The 13,669-nt window shown below is 43.7% G+C and overlaps 1 protein-coding gene across 2 annotated transcripts in view; it reads left to right on the top strand.

Moving 5' to 3' along the window:
- PTN (pleiotrophin) overlaps window positions 1-13,669 on the top strand; it is a 145,155-nt gene that overhangs the window by 33,997 nt on the left and 97,489 nt on the right. The window contains exon 2 of one of the 2 annotated variants that reach the window (XM_075006910.1): window positions 8,684-8,842. The exons of the other annotated variant lie outside the window; for it this stretch is intronic. The gene's annotated coding sequence lies outside the window, so the exon portion shown is untranslated. The remainder of the gene's footprint in view (window positions 1-8,683; window positions 8,843-13,669) is intronic. 2 annotated transcript variants of the gene reach the window in all.

Genomic DNA, 13,669 nt, shown 5'->3' with positions numbered 1-13,669 from the left:
GAAAAGAGAAATTAAAAGTTATCTGAGGGCTAGATTAAAAGACCTTACAGTGAGATGCTTTAGGAACGCAGTCTGTTTAGTTTATCAAAAGGAAGACTGAGAGGTAGGTTGATTTAATTGTATGAGAACCTCATGTGGAGAAAATATTGAGTATTAAGGGCTCTTTAATCTGATGGTGAAAGGCATAATGACTGGAAGTTGAGGTCAGTCAAATTCAGATTGGAAATAAGGCACAATTTTTTTCATAGTGAAGGAGACTAAAGTTTGGAACAAACTACTAATGAAAGTAGTTAATTCTCTAGTGCTTGATGTCTTCCAGTCAAGCTTGTGGATCCATTTCTGGAATAGTAACAGAGAGGTAGCTGTATTTGTACTCAACAAAACAAAGCAGCAGAAATGTAGCACTTTAAAGACTAACAAAATGATTTGTTCGGTGATGAGCTTTCATGGGACAGACCCATGATCTGAAGAAGTGGGTGTGTCCCATTTCTGGAAGTTATGCTTCAGTCAAACACAAGGTATTAACTCAATACAGGGTTAAGTAGATAAAATGTCATGTCAGTGATATACAGTGTATCAGCAAGGATGAATTAATCATGCCTTCAACTCTGTGACTCTATGAACCTGTGACATGAAGCTTGGGACCATGTCAGCAAATTACTCAGGAAGCCTAGTAGCAGAAGGTATGTGTTAGATGTATATAGAAGGGTCTGGTTTATTATTTGCTTGATAATTTATTCCACACTTCGGTAAGGTTTTCATTGCCATACCTGCCTTCCCCTCCCCATCAGGCTATTTATCCTGTGATGACCTACAAGCCTGCATTTCTGTGATGTGATTCTGTGCTATCAGTAACACTTGGGAGAGTGTTGAGAAGGGCTGACAGGTAATCTGTTGTTTTTCAGACTGCAAAGAAATTGCATTACTCCTCAGAGTTACACACATATGAACTACATTATAATCCATTGCTGTCAGAGCCAGAGCAATACTGTTATATTCCATATGTTCCTACCCAGTCATCTGTACAGTAATACCCCAAGATATGTGAGGGCTGCAGTCCACTTGGCCCTTATGTACCTTGAAATTCATGTAAGTTGGGGGCTTGGGCAGTGGGTTGGGGTGTGAGAAGGGGGAAGGGGGGTTAAGCCAGGGGTGGGTTGGGGAGGGTGGGAGGTTGAAGTTGAGCCAGGTTCTCAGGGGTTGGGACCAGTCTGTAGGGGATGGGGTCAGGGTGGGTGGGTTAGAGCTGGGCTATGGGGGTTGTGGCTGAGGCACGCGGTGGAGGCTGGAGCTGGGGGCTGCGGTGGAGGCTGGAGCCGGGGTGCGCAGCGATGGCTGGAGCTGGGGGCTGTGGAGGTGGCTGGAGCAGGAGCTGCAGCAGAGGCTGGAGCAGGGTGACCCCAGCTGCGGCTGGAGGGCCCACCCTCCTGCTCGGCACTTAGGGGAAGAGCTGGCTACTGACAGCTCCATTCCCCTTTGACGGGGGATCTCCTCCCCCGTCGCCTGTGCAGTGGCAGCTGCCTGGAGCTGGAGCTTCCAGGGTCCCCTCCAATCATGCTAACACGAGATGCATGCATGTCGAATGTGCATATGCGGAGGGTTTACTGTATTACTCCATAAACAGTGCTGGTCTCATTCTTTAAGATTCTTTTTTAATGTTCATCAACTCTCAGAACATCAACTTCTCTGTGATCCAAAGAAACCACTGTAATTCTTTGAAGTCTTATGCCCAATGAAAGGGCTAGCCATTTTGTTACTTCTCCTGAAACATGGTATGAAACTGCCATTGAACAGACCGAGGAGGGAAGGTGGAACAGAGCAGAGTTTTTAGAGGGGTAACCCTCACAGAATAATCATTCTGTGTGGGGAGGTTAATAATTTCGCAAAACCCCATTTGAATGTTTATGCATAATACAGTTCCTTTATTGGTAATGCTGATCTAATTCTCCCAGCAAACAGGGTAAGCTTGTCTTCAGAGCCAGCTACGGTAACTGTTCTACATACTCATAATATACATAAGAGCACTTGTAGTTTTGGTATGGCATTTTATCACAGCTACTCACTGAACCTCTTTAGTCTGGCACTCTCTGGTCCAGCAACATCTCTGATCCAGCATGATTTTAGTTAGCCAGGTGTCCACTTACCTGTGGTCCCGTAAACTTAGCTTACAGTAACCAATCCTGGCTCTCAGTGTTCAGTGTTGTTATTAAGATCCCAAGTATCAGAGGGGTAGCTGGATTAGTCTATATCTGCAAAAACAACAAGAAGTCCCGTGGTACTTTGTAGACTAAAGGATTTTTGAAGCATAAAGCTTCATGGGCGAAGACCCACTTCATCATGCGTCTGACGAAGTGAGTCTTTGCCCGCAAAAGTTTATGCTCCAAAAAAATCTGTTAGTCTATAAGGTGCCACAGGACTTCTCATCGTTTTTCTAAGAGCCCAGTAAGCAGTGGAAGTGTTGGTAATGCTGCTAGAAATATTAACCTCCTGTGGTTTTGCAAATTCTCTGATTCAGCAGTGGTCAGGTCCCAAGGGAGCTGGACTAGAGAGGTTCAACCTGTGTAACTTCACATATACTTGAGGTAAGTAGTACTTTTCCTAAGTAAAACCAACAAGAGGGAACCACCATCTACTAAGCACCCTATTTCCTAAATTTTTTGGGGAAGAAGGGTGTTTTCGAAATCAGGGCCCCCTTTCAAAGGACCCTCAGCTACACGGCTATTTTTACTTTGAAGTCGGCACTTTTGACAGGCCAGGTGGCTGCTATTATGCAAATGAGGCACAGAATATTCATATTAGCACCTCACTTGCATTTTTGAACAGCCGTAATTTACATTCCCTTTCGAAAAGGGGTGGGTAGTGTAGCCACAGCCTCTTTGAGGAATAGCACCTATTTCAAAATAGCTATGTCAGAATAGGTGCTGTTAAGACAGGGAACAGAGTATATTTTGAAATAAGGTGTGGTCCATCCAATGGCTCTGTTTTGGAATAGGCTGTATGTGTGTACACATTGTATTTTGAAATATCTAAGTGCTATTCTTCTGGAATAGCTTATTTTGAAATAAAGCTGTTGTGTAGACAAACCCATAGTATCTCCCATAAAAAAAATCTGAGCTTTGACAAGCTCTTCTTGTCACTCCTTTGGGCATCTGCAGATGTGAGGTGCTCTCCAAATTCCATAAGCAGCTTTGAGAGTGAATAAACTATTTTGGCTGGGCATGGAATCCTTTTATTAATATATCCTGATTTTAAGGATCTGGGGACACTGAAATCCAGAACAGCTTAGTCACCTCATTATTTTATTAGAGAGGTGTTCGTGTGATTAATGTTTTGGACTGGAAATCTGGATGCATGAATTCAGTTCATGCCTTTATCTCAGACTTCCTATGTAACCTTGGGCAAGGTGCTTAATCTTTCTGAGTCTCTGTTTGCTGTCTGTAAAATGAAGAAAATAATTATTCCTTTCTTTGGTTCTTTTGTCTGTCGTGGACTATCATCTCTTTGGGTCTGGGACTTTGTCATATAGGGTGCATGTAACAGTGCCTAGCACCCTAATCCTAAGTGCTGCTGGAATACTACCACTAGTAGCAATGAGCAGTTTTCCATCTTCTAACTACAGATGGTTTGTGGAGCTGATCATCATGAAAAATAGAAGCAGGGTAATGGATCCCCTTGTAATCCCAGTTCTGCTCCTTGCACAGGTAGTGCGCTTGGGTACCTTGTATGTCTATTCACTAGGCAGCCGTGGACATATGTTACCCATACTGACTTGTAAGAGGTTATTCCAAACAGAGTAGAAAGTTAGTGAAGAATCACATGCTCATCTAATACAATTGTTCATTGTTCAGAGTCAGCATCTCTGAGGAAAATCTTAGAGCCTTTGGGCTTCTGAAGATGCAGAATTATAGTTGCTTGTTACTGTAGCTATTTTTAGGTGCAACTTATGTGCCTTCTAGAAAAAAAATGGAAATTCCATTTCTCCAGAAGTCCTGGAAGTTATGGATACTAAGTGGGTCAATAGCATGAATTATATGCACAGTACAATATATGATTCTAGAAATGTGATTGGAAGAATGCCTGCCTGGCTTCCCTTTTAAAAGGAGTTCAGAAGAGAAAAACAGGGAATTCTGCACATAAGGTATAAACAGTGAGGGTAAGAAGAGGCAGTGAGGAAGCTGGGTTGGCATGAGAAGAGGATATGAGGAATGCAGACCCATGGTTGAGGTATGGGCAGGTGTGTGGAAATAAGAGCGAGCACTGAGGGATACATTAATCTGCAGGTCTCCCTCCATACACACATTTTATTTTGTTTGCCCCTTATTTGCCCCCCCTTTAAATATTTGCCCCCACCCCTTATTTTTTTGTTCAAGTGAAGTGGTGAGGAAGTCGTGTTTCCAAACTCAGAAGCAATGCTGGTTGTTCTTTCCCAGGCAGAGGACTGCAAAAGCTCAGACTATTTGAAATCTAGCTCAGTTCAAGCACTAACAAGAGATATGATAGGTAGGATGATGTCAACAGGTTTTGAAAAATCAGATCCCAGAAGAAGCACAGAATTAAAAGAAGGGAAAGACTTATTAGCTTATTTCTCTGAAAAATGCTTAAGTGTGCTACTAAGTACATTCCCTGAGGCAGATTCTCAGATGCACCTAATAATATTTGGGCAGGGAGGCATAAGGGTGGAAAAGCATAGTTCTACGCTTCCTGATCTTTGAGCTGGTTCTACAGTGGACCAATTCTCTGGTGTTGGTTAGAGCACCCTCAATTCTAATTTCACCAGCTATGTTTCATGATAATATACTGCTGCATTGTTTATCAAGACCCACTGGTTTCCTACTTTATCTTTATGGTAGATCTAGTGATCTAATTAAACTAAGGTATATTTAGCTGTACTTGGGATGTTGCTTTCTGTCATAGTGCAGAAAATCGAGAAGGGCTAAAGCTTGAATCTCAAAAGCTGTTGTTAGGGTGTTTCCATTAAGGCTGGTGGAAGCCAGTGGAAAGAATTCAGTGCGAGTCAGAAAAAATGGGTAATCTTTAATCTGCTATCATCCCAGGGAATTCCCATTGGATAGGCTAAAGAAATAGGAGGTTCTTCGGAGCAGGTTTTCTACTGGGAGCCTGGTCTCTAGCGCACGCTGAATTGAGGAGTGGGGGCTAGGGTTTTGTATTGTTGTCAAGCAGATGCTGGGCAAGAAAACCATATAGCTAGAACGTAGATGTTTGACAAGCAGTTGCAAAGGTGTGAGTCTGGAACCACGTTCATTTGGATTATACCTGAGTAAGGGCTCAAGCATTTTTTGGCTTATTTGTAGATGGTTTTGCTGTATGCGGAACGTGCACTGTCTTCCTTATAGGCACTAGAGAAGAAACCACAGAGGCAGCCTCAGTCAGATAATATTTCAGGCAGACGGATTACGTTGTGATGTGACGTCATTCGCTGCTTAGGACTTGGGCTTTTCAAGGCTTTGGGATCAGAAATGGGGGAAGCAGAGGCACTGACTTTCATTTTTCCTGGAGGGTGCACTGCGTCAAGGCCCTCTTTGCTTTACCTCCTCTCACCCTTTCTGCCCCCTTCCCTGAGAGCTCCTGACCATTTGTTACTCACTACTCTTCACTGTCTCCCAATGGCCTCTCAGCAGCCCCACACAAGAGTTGTGGGTGGTATGTGCTGAGCAGTCCCTATTTTTTCATGGGTGCTTGAATCCTGGAGTGTTTTCCTAGCACTTCAGTTTCATACAGAGAGGCTGAGCAATAACTACATTGTTGGAAGCAGCCATACAAGAGGATTACAAGAAATCCTGTGGCACTTTATAGACTAACAGATATTTTGGAGCATAAGCTTTCATGGGCAAAGATCCGCTTCATCAGATGCATGAGTGCGTGAAGGGTGGGCAGGTTTCCAGAGGGGTATTTAAAGAGTGGGGACCCAGTAAAAGGGAGGGCCAGAGCTGACACGGTCTGTTCAATCAGGGTGGAAATGGCCCATTATCAGTAAAATGTATTAAAAGAGGAAAAAACAAGTCAGATCAGACGGGGGATGTGACTCACTGTCAGAGTCTAATGGGAAGATATTAACACGCAAGGCAGAGAAGCTGCTTTTGTAAGGGGCGGGCTACTCCCACAATAGGCCCACATACCCCTGTCTGATCTGACTTGTTTTTTCCTCTTTTGGTACATACTACTGATAATGGGCCATTTCCACTTTGCTGAATAGACCTTGTCAGCTCTGGCCCTCCCTTTTACTGGGACCTCACTCTTTAAATACCCCTCTGGAATCCCCCCCCCCCCCAGCTCATGCATCTCATCAAGCGGGTCTTTGCCCACGAAAGCTTACGCTCCAAAATATGTTAGTCTGCGAGGTGCCACAGGACTTCTTTTTCTTGAAGATACAGACTAACAGGGCTATCTCTCCGATAGAAGAGGATTGTAACTGTGTGGGGCACTACTTTTTTTTTTTGCTATACAACACGACAATACTTCACCTACATGTGAGATGAGACTTCCTATCTGTGCGAACTGATCTGAGAGAGAGCAGTCTTGTTCCCATCTGTTTGTGGAAAATAAGCAGAGTTGGCATGCAAAGTCACAGGTGCTGTTCAGTGTTTAGGAAAGGGCTCTTGGGAAAAGGAGCTACAAGGGCATCTCAGCAAGATCAGGTGTCTGGCAGAGAAGGAGAATTAGAATATAGGTGAAAAATGAGACTGGGCTCGAATTAGATTCCATGTGCACACCAAAGCCATACTAAGGGCTGAAATGTGGACAAGAATGTTGGTGTCTTTTCCTGTCGGCATTATTTTAATTTTATTTCATTGATATAACTTTGGATTCTCAGTTTTCCTCATGTCTCGTGTGGTGTGACCTCTCCTTATAGCTCGTAGAAAGTAGAAGCTTTGACCATGGCATCTTGTTCATGTAATGAACATTTACTGAGCATCAATGAACTCATTCTCTTGGAAGTGCATCTGCGTGTCTGTTTATTGCTTCTTAACGCTCCTGTCTGCTTTTGTTTACAAACTACATTGAAAGGATTGGGGGTACTCAAGAGAATTTTGCCTTGATTGGCTTTTGGAAAGAGGAAAAGCTCACAATTTTGGGTGAAATTCACCCTCATCAGAGGAGGGCTATTACTGGATCTAGTTACCACTTCACTCCTCTCTAAGCTCTGTTACGAGTGGGACTTACATGATGCATAGACATTATTTGGACCTCTGAAAGGGGAGAATTTTCTCACTGATTCCTAGCCAGGAGGAGGCATGGAAAGAAATGTTAGATGCGTTCTTGTGCTCAGGTCCCACTTGAGTGCCTTGCTACTATTCTTGTCTTCTCCCATTCCTTGGTAAATCTGTTGGCTGGATTCTGTTTTTTTAAGTTTAGTTTTTGGGAGTGTGTTTCACCTGGAAAGATGCTGCACTGTAATACAGATATCCTTTGTGTGCTATCTTCCTGAGCTATGACTTTGGGAAAATATAACAGCTTTAGGGTGTCCTTTGCCATTACTTTTTGCCCTGTTAATTTTTGTGCTGTCCTGCAGTTCAAGTGGTGCAGTGCTGCTGAGTCTCAAGTCTGGTTTTGTCCCATCCCCTCTGCAGTGCCACTGAGTTCCCTACTTTCTTGTGTCATTAGATTCTGCAGCAGAGCTGTGTGTAATGGTGTGTTTTTTTCTGTCTGCAATTCAAATGGTCATTTTCTCCTCGGAGGAGGGAGGAAAAAAAATCCAAAAAGCTTTAGTGTGAGAAAAATGATTTTGATTTTCCACTAACCCAGCCTGCTGATGTGATATTTCTTACACTCTGTGGCATTGAGAATTTTTTTCATGCTGACTGGTTCTGTGAGGGGCATCTCAATCAGATAGACTATCCCGAGCACTGCTGGGAGGAGTTGGGCAACTGGAAATGCACACCACTTCTTCTAAATAAAAAGACATAACCTCTTAATTGCACATAAAGTTTGTGGGTGTAAACATCTCCATTTCCTGAAGGAGGGTGAAATAGAGCTGGAGTGGTATATGTAGAGATGATGGGGATGAAAGGTGAAAACAACAAAAACTCCAAAGGCTTCTGCAATGTTTCAGAACCATGGTTTGCACTCTGGTTTGGTTTGTTTGGTCTTTTAGTTTGCTTTTCTTCTTCCTTGAAATGTCTTGCCTATCTGTAATGGTTCAGAAGAGGGTTTTTATTTATTTATTTATTAGTTTTTTGTCTGTGTGAGAGAGAAACATATGTACACTCATTGTAAATGTCCATCCCTTTCTGCTCCCCCAAATAAAATTCTTAGCTGGAAAAGGGGTTGAGGAAATTATTGGCGCCCTGAATAACATCATCTTTCTTTGCAGAAATGCTAGTTTTTCAAAGTGGGCTGACCTCCCGTGCTTTTCTCTTTCAAATCACATAACTTCCTGCATGAGGTAACCTTTTCTATCTCTGTCTTTCTCTCTTGCGCTCTCTTCTGCTTGCTTTTCAGTCACCATTGCTCTCTGGGTCTCTCCTTCTGTGATGAATGAGTTTCATTCATCTTTCTCTCAGGGGCTCTGTGAAAAGCTTTAGACTTTGCTTGCTCCCATTTTTTTTGCTCTGCTATTCATTTCCATGGAGATGGAGAAAGGAGAGGGAGCAGAGTGGGTGGCAATGGGGTCAGAGGTCAAGAGTGGCCACTTTCTGAATTACAACTGTGAATTCCATTATAGGTGACACATTGTAACCTAGAGTAATTCTCCAAGAACTTGGCTGTCAAAGGAATCAAAGCAAAGAGAGTGGGAGGACAGAAGAAGGAGAAATTGCATAGGAAGAGGAATCCAAGTGCTTGGAATCGCTGTCAGGATTATATGTGGTGACTTGATATAGAGGTAATTCATTTGTGTAAACTTCATCATACTTCAGTAAGGCTGTGCTCTGAAGTCTGCATGTGGATGCCACGTGTAGCACAGAGAGAATGCCCTGTCACATTCATTGAACTAATTTCATCTCCTTGATTAACAACAAAGACTAAGAAACTGGGGTTCAGAGAATGTTCTGACCCATCTGGGATTTCTTCATTATTATTATTTGTTTATTTGTATTACAGTAGAGCCTAGAATACTGGCAGGCAAACTGCAGGCTGCGTGTGGCCCGTGAGCTGCAGGTTGCATATCCCAGCATGGGAATCCTTGTTTAATCCTCTCCATCCTCATGGAAAAATACCATATTCATGGCCTGGTCACATTTCTTTGTAGGGCCAAACAGAGTTTGGGCATACAGGAAAAACAAAGCCATTCACTGATCATTGTCTTGATCATTGGGCTATTAAGCTTCTGAAATACAACTAATGGCTTTCACTAGAAGACCTGTATTAAGAAAACAGATTTCACAGAATCATAGGGCTGGAAGGGACCTCAGGAGGTCATCTAGTCCAGCCCCCTGCTTCAAGCAGGATCAACCCCCACTAATTCATCCCAGCCAGGACCGTATCAAGCCAGGACTTAAAAACCTCAAGGGATGGAGGATCCATCACCTCTCTAGGCAACGCATTCCAGTGCTTCACCACCCTCTTGGTGGAGTAGTTTTTCCTAATATCTAACCTACACCTCTCCCTCTTCAACTTCAAACTATTACTCCTTGTTCTACCATGTGACACCACTGAGAACAGTTTCTCACCCTCCTCTTTAGAACTCCCCTTCAGGAAGTTGAAGGTTGCTATTAAATCACCCCTAAGTCTTCTCTTCTGTAAACTAAACAAGCCCAAATCCCTCAGCCTAACCTCATAAGTCTTGTGCTCCAGCCCCTCAATCATTTTTGTTGCCCTCCGTTGAACTTGCTCCAGCACATCCACATCCTTTATATACTGGGGGACCCAAAACTGGACACAGTATTCAAGATGTGGCCTCACCAGTACCGAATAGAAGGGAATAACTACTTCTCTAGATCTGCTCGAAATGTTCCTCCTAATGCATCCTAGTATGCCATTAGCCTTCTTGGCTACAAGGGCACACTGTTTACTCATATCCAGCCTTTCATCCACCATTACCCCTCAGTCCCTTTCCATTGTACTGCTGCTGAGCTAGTTGGTCCCCAGCCTATAACAATGCTTGGGATTCTTCCACCCCCGCTGGTGCAGGACTCTATACTTCTCCTTGTTGAACTGCATCAGATTTCTTTTGGCCCAGTCCTCCAATTTATCCAGATCACTCTGGATTCTCTCTCTAACCTCCAATGTATCTGCCTCTTCCCCTAGTTTTGTGTCATCCACAAACTTGTTCAGGGTGCAATCCAGTCCCTCACCCAGGCCATTAATAAAGATGTTGAACAACACTGGCCCCCGAACTGAGCCTTGTGGCACTCCGCTTGAAACCGACCGCCATCCAGATATTGAGACATTGACCACTACCTGTTGGGCTCGACCATCAAGCCAGATTTCTATATATCTTATAGGCCAAGGATCCAATCCATATGTCCTTAACTTATGGACAAGAATGTTGTGGGAGATCGTATCAAAAGCTTTGCTGAAGTCAAGGTATATCACATTTACTGACTTCCCCATGTCCACAGAGCCTGTTACCTTGTCATAGAAGCTAATCAGATTGGTCAGGCAGGGCTTGTCCCTGGTGAATCCATGTTGGCTACTTTTGATCACTTTCCCCTCTTCCAAGTGCTCCAAAATGGATTCCTTGAGGATTCCCTCCATTATTTTCCCGGGGATTGAGGTAAGGCTGACGGGTCTATAGTTCTCTGGATTGTCCTTCTTTCCTTTTTAAAGATGGGCACTGTTTGCTTTTTCTAGTCATCCAGTATCTCCTCCGATCTCCAAGAGTCTTCAAAGATAATGGCCGAAGGTTCAACAATGACATCTGCCAATTCCCTCAGTACCCTCTGGTGCATTAAATCCAGACCCATGGATTTGTGTACATCTAGTTTTTCTAGATAGCCCAGAACTTGTTGCTTCCCCAGAGATGGCTGCCTTCTACCTTCCTGTACTGCATTGTCTAGGACCGTCATGTGGAAGTTGACTTCGTCCATGAAGAATGAGGCAAAAAAAGCATTGACTCCTTCAGCTTTTCCTACATCATCTGTCCCTACATCATCTGTCACTAGGTTACCTCCCTCATCCAGTAATGTCCCCACACCTTCTCTGATAACCTGTTTATTGTTAACATGCCTATAGAAACCCTTCTTGTTACTCTTCACATCCCTTGCCAGCTGCAGTTCCAATTGTGCTTTCGTTTTCCTGATTACTGCCTGGCATTCTCCAGCCATATGTTTATACTTCTCCTTAGTCAACTGTCCACGTTTCCATTTCTTGTATGCATCCTTTTTGAGTTTAAGCTGACTATGGATTTCCCCTTTTAGCCAAGCTGGTTGCCTGCCATGTTTGCATTTCTTACTATGCAGTGGGATGGTTTGTTCCTGCGCCTTCAGTAAGACTTCTTTAAAATACTGCCAGTTCTCTTCAACTCTTTTTCCCCTTCATCTTCATTTTCCGAGGGATCCTGCTCATCCGTTCTCTCAGGGAGTCAAAGTCTGCCCTTCTGAAATCAAGGGTCTGTATGTTACTGCTCACCCTTCTTCCTTTTGTCCAGATCCTGAAATCTACAATCTCCTGGTCACTGCAGCCCAGGTTTCCTCCCACTTCTATTTCTCCTACTAGCTCTTCCCTGTTTGTGAGCAGCAGGTCAAGTTGTGCATGGCCCCTGGTCGGTTCCTTCAGCACTTGTACCAAGAAGTTATCCCCAACATTCTCCAAAAGCTTCTTGGATTGTCTGTGTGCTGATGTACTGGTCTCCCAGCAAATGGGTAGATGATTAAAGTCTCTCATGAGAACCAGGGCCTGTGATTTGGAAGCTTCACTTAGCTGCCTGAAGAAATCCTCATCTACCTCATCTCCCTGATCTGGCGGCCTATAGCAGACACCAACGACAACATCACGTCTGTTACTTCTGCCTCTAAGCTTAACTCAAAGACACTCAACTGGATTTTCTCCTTCCTCATTCTGGAGCTCCGAGCAATCATGCTGCTCCCTCACACAGAGCGCAACTCCTCCTCCTTTTCTCCCGTCTGCCCTTCCTGAACAGTGTATAACCTTCCATGACCGTGCTCCAGTTATGCAACTTGTCCCACCAAGTCTCCATTATTCCAACCACCTCATACTTCTTTGACTGTGCCAGGGCCTCTAATTCTTCCTGTTTGTTCCCTAGGCTTCTGGCATTAGTGTACAACATCTTAGAGAAGGGGGCCGATTTGGCCCACTTTCTCCTCTTCACCCAGGAAACCCACTTGATTTTTCCCTCCTCCTTCCTCACTTACCTCAGGGTTCGTGTCACCTTCCCCCAGCGAACCTAGTTTAAAGCCCTCCTCACTAAGTTTGCAAGCCTGCCTGCAAAGATGCTCCCCCCACTTAATATTTCTAACTTCACATACAAAAGTGATACACGCACAAAAATAGAATGTACACATTCAGCAGATTGTTACTTGAAAAATGTCACATGATGAATTTTGCCTAAAGAGTGTGTTAATTATTCATGTTCATATTCATAAGCCAATTTTCATAAAGCATGGGGGTTGTGACACTCTGGTCCCCATCTTGTAGATGGGACACTGAGACACAGAATAATGAAGTGACTCTTAAACCAAACAGCCAATTACCTTGCCCAACATCACACACAAGTCTGTGGCAGACCAAGGAATCAAATCCAGATTTCTAAAGTCTCAGTCCAGTGTCTTAACCAGAAGACCATTCTTTCTCCCTGAAGAAGAGAGGATTTTAAGAGGAAGTGATCTCTTTGGAGCATGATGCATTAATATGAAAAATTGATTAGCCAGCAGGGATAAAAGTGATGTAAACTTTCACCCATCTCCTGAATTGAATCAATTTTTAAATTAATACATAAGTGAAGAACTTGGGCTCACCAAATGAGATTAATAGGTAGCAAGTTTAAAATCAAATAAAAGGAAATACTTCCTCAGACAGTGCACAGTTAACCTGTGGAACTCCTTGCCAGAGGATTTTGTGAAGGCCAAGGCCAGAGGTGAGCAAATACCAGCATGTGGGCTATCCTGTCTGCCATGGTTAGTGTCTGACAGGTCCCCTCTCTATATTTATCTGCGCCTCCACAGGTATTTGGTCATTGTGGCTGTCACTGGCCGCATATTGCTGTTCGCCACCAGTGGGTGTGGCAGAAAGCAGCATCTTAGTCCACATTGCTTCCTGCTATTCCCATTTGCTCTGAATGGCAATCTGCAGCCAGCAAGACCTGCAGTCCCTCAATACCTGGGGAGGCACAGGTAAAAATAGCGGCACTGGCCTGCCAGGGACTAACACGGAAGGGCTGCTACTTTTTTATTGCAAACTCCTGACTAAGACTATAAAAGGGCTCAAGAAAGAGCTAGATAAATTCATGGAGGTTACGTCCATCGTGGCTATGAGCAGGGCTGATACTCCTAGACTCTGATTATCAAAAACTGAGAATGGGTGATGGGATGTATCACTTGAAGATTACCCATTCTGTTATTCCATCTGGGGAACCTGGCATTGGTCGCTGTCAGAAGACAGAATACTAGGCTAGATAGAATGTTGGTCTGACTCAGTATGACCATTCTTATGTTAATTATGTTATTTTTTGAGATGCTCAAACATTGAGAGAAGTTCATTGGTTCTTCATTTTTTTGGTCTGTCTCCGTTTCTTAGTTTGGCCAGTGAGTGG

Source organism: Carettochelys insculpta, chromosome 1, assembly GCF_033958435.1.
Source record: "Carettochelys insculpta isolate YL-2023 chromosome 1, ASM3395843v1, whole genome shotgun sequence".
Lineage (NCBI taxonomy): Eukaryota > Metazoa > Chordata > Testudines > Carettochelyidae > Carettochelys > Carettochelys insculpta.
Note: the sequence above shows the minus strand (reverse complement) of the source record. Positions and strands in the feature narration are given on the sequence as shown.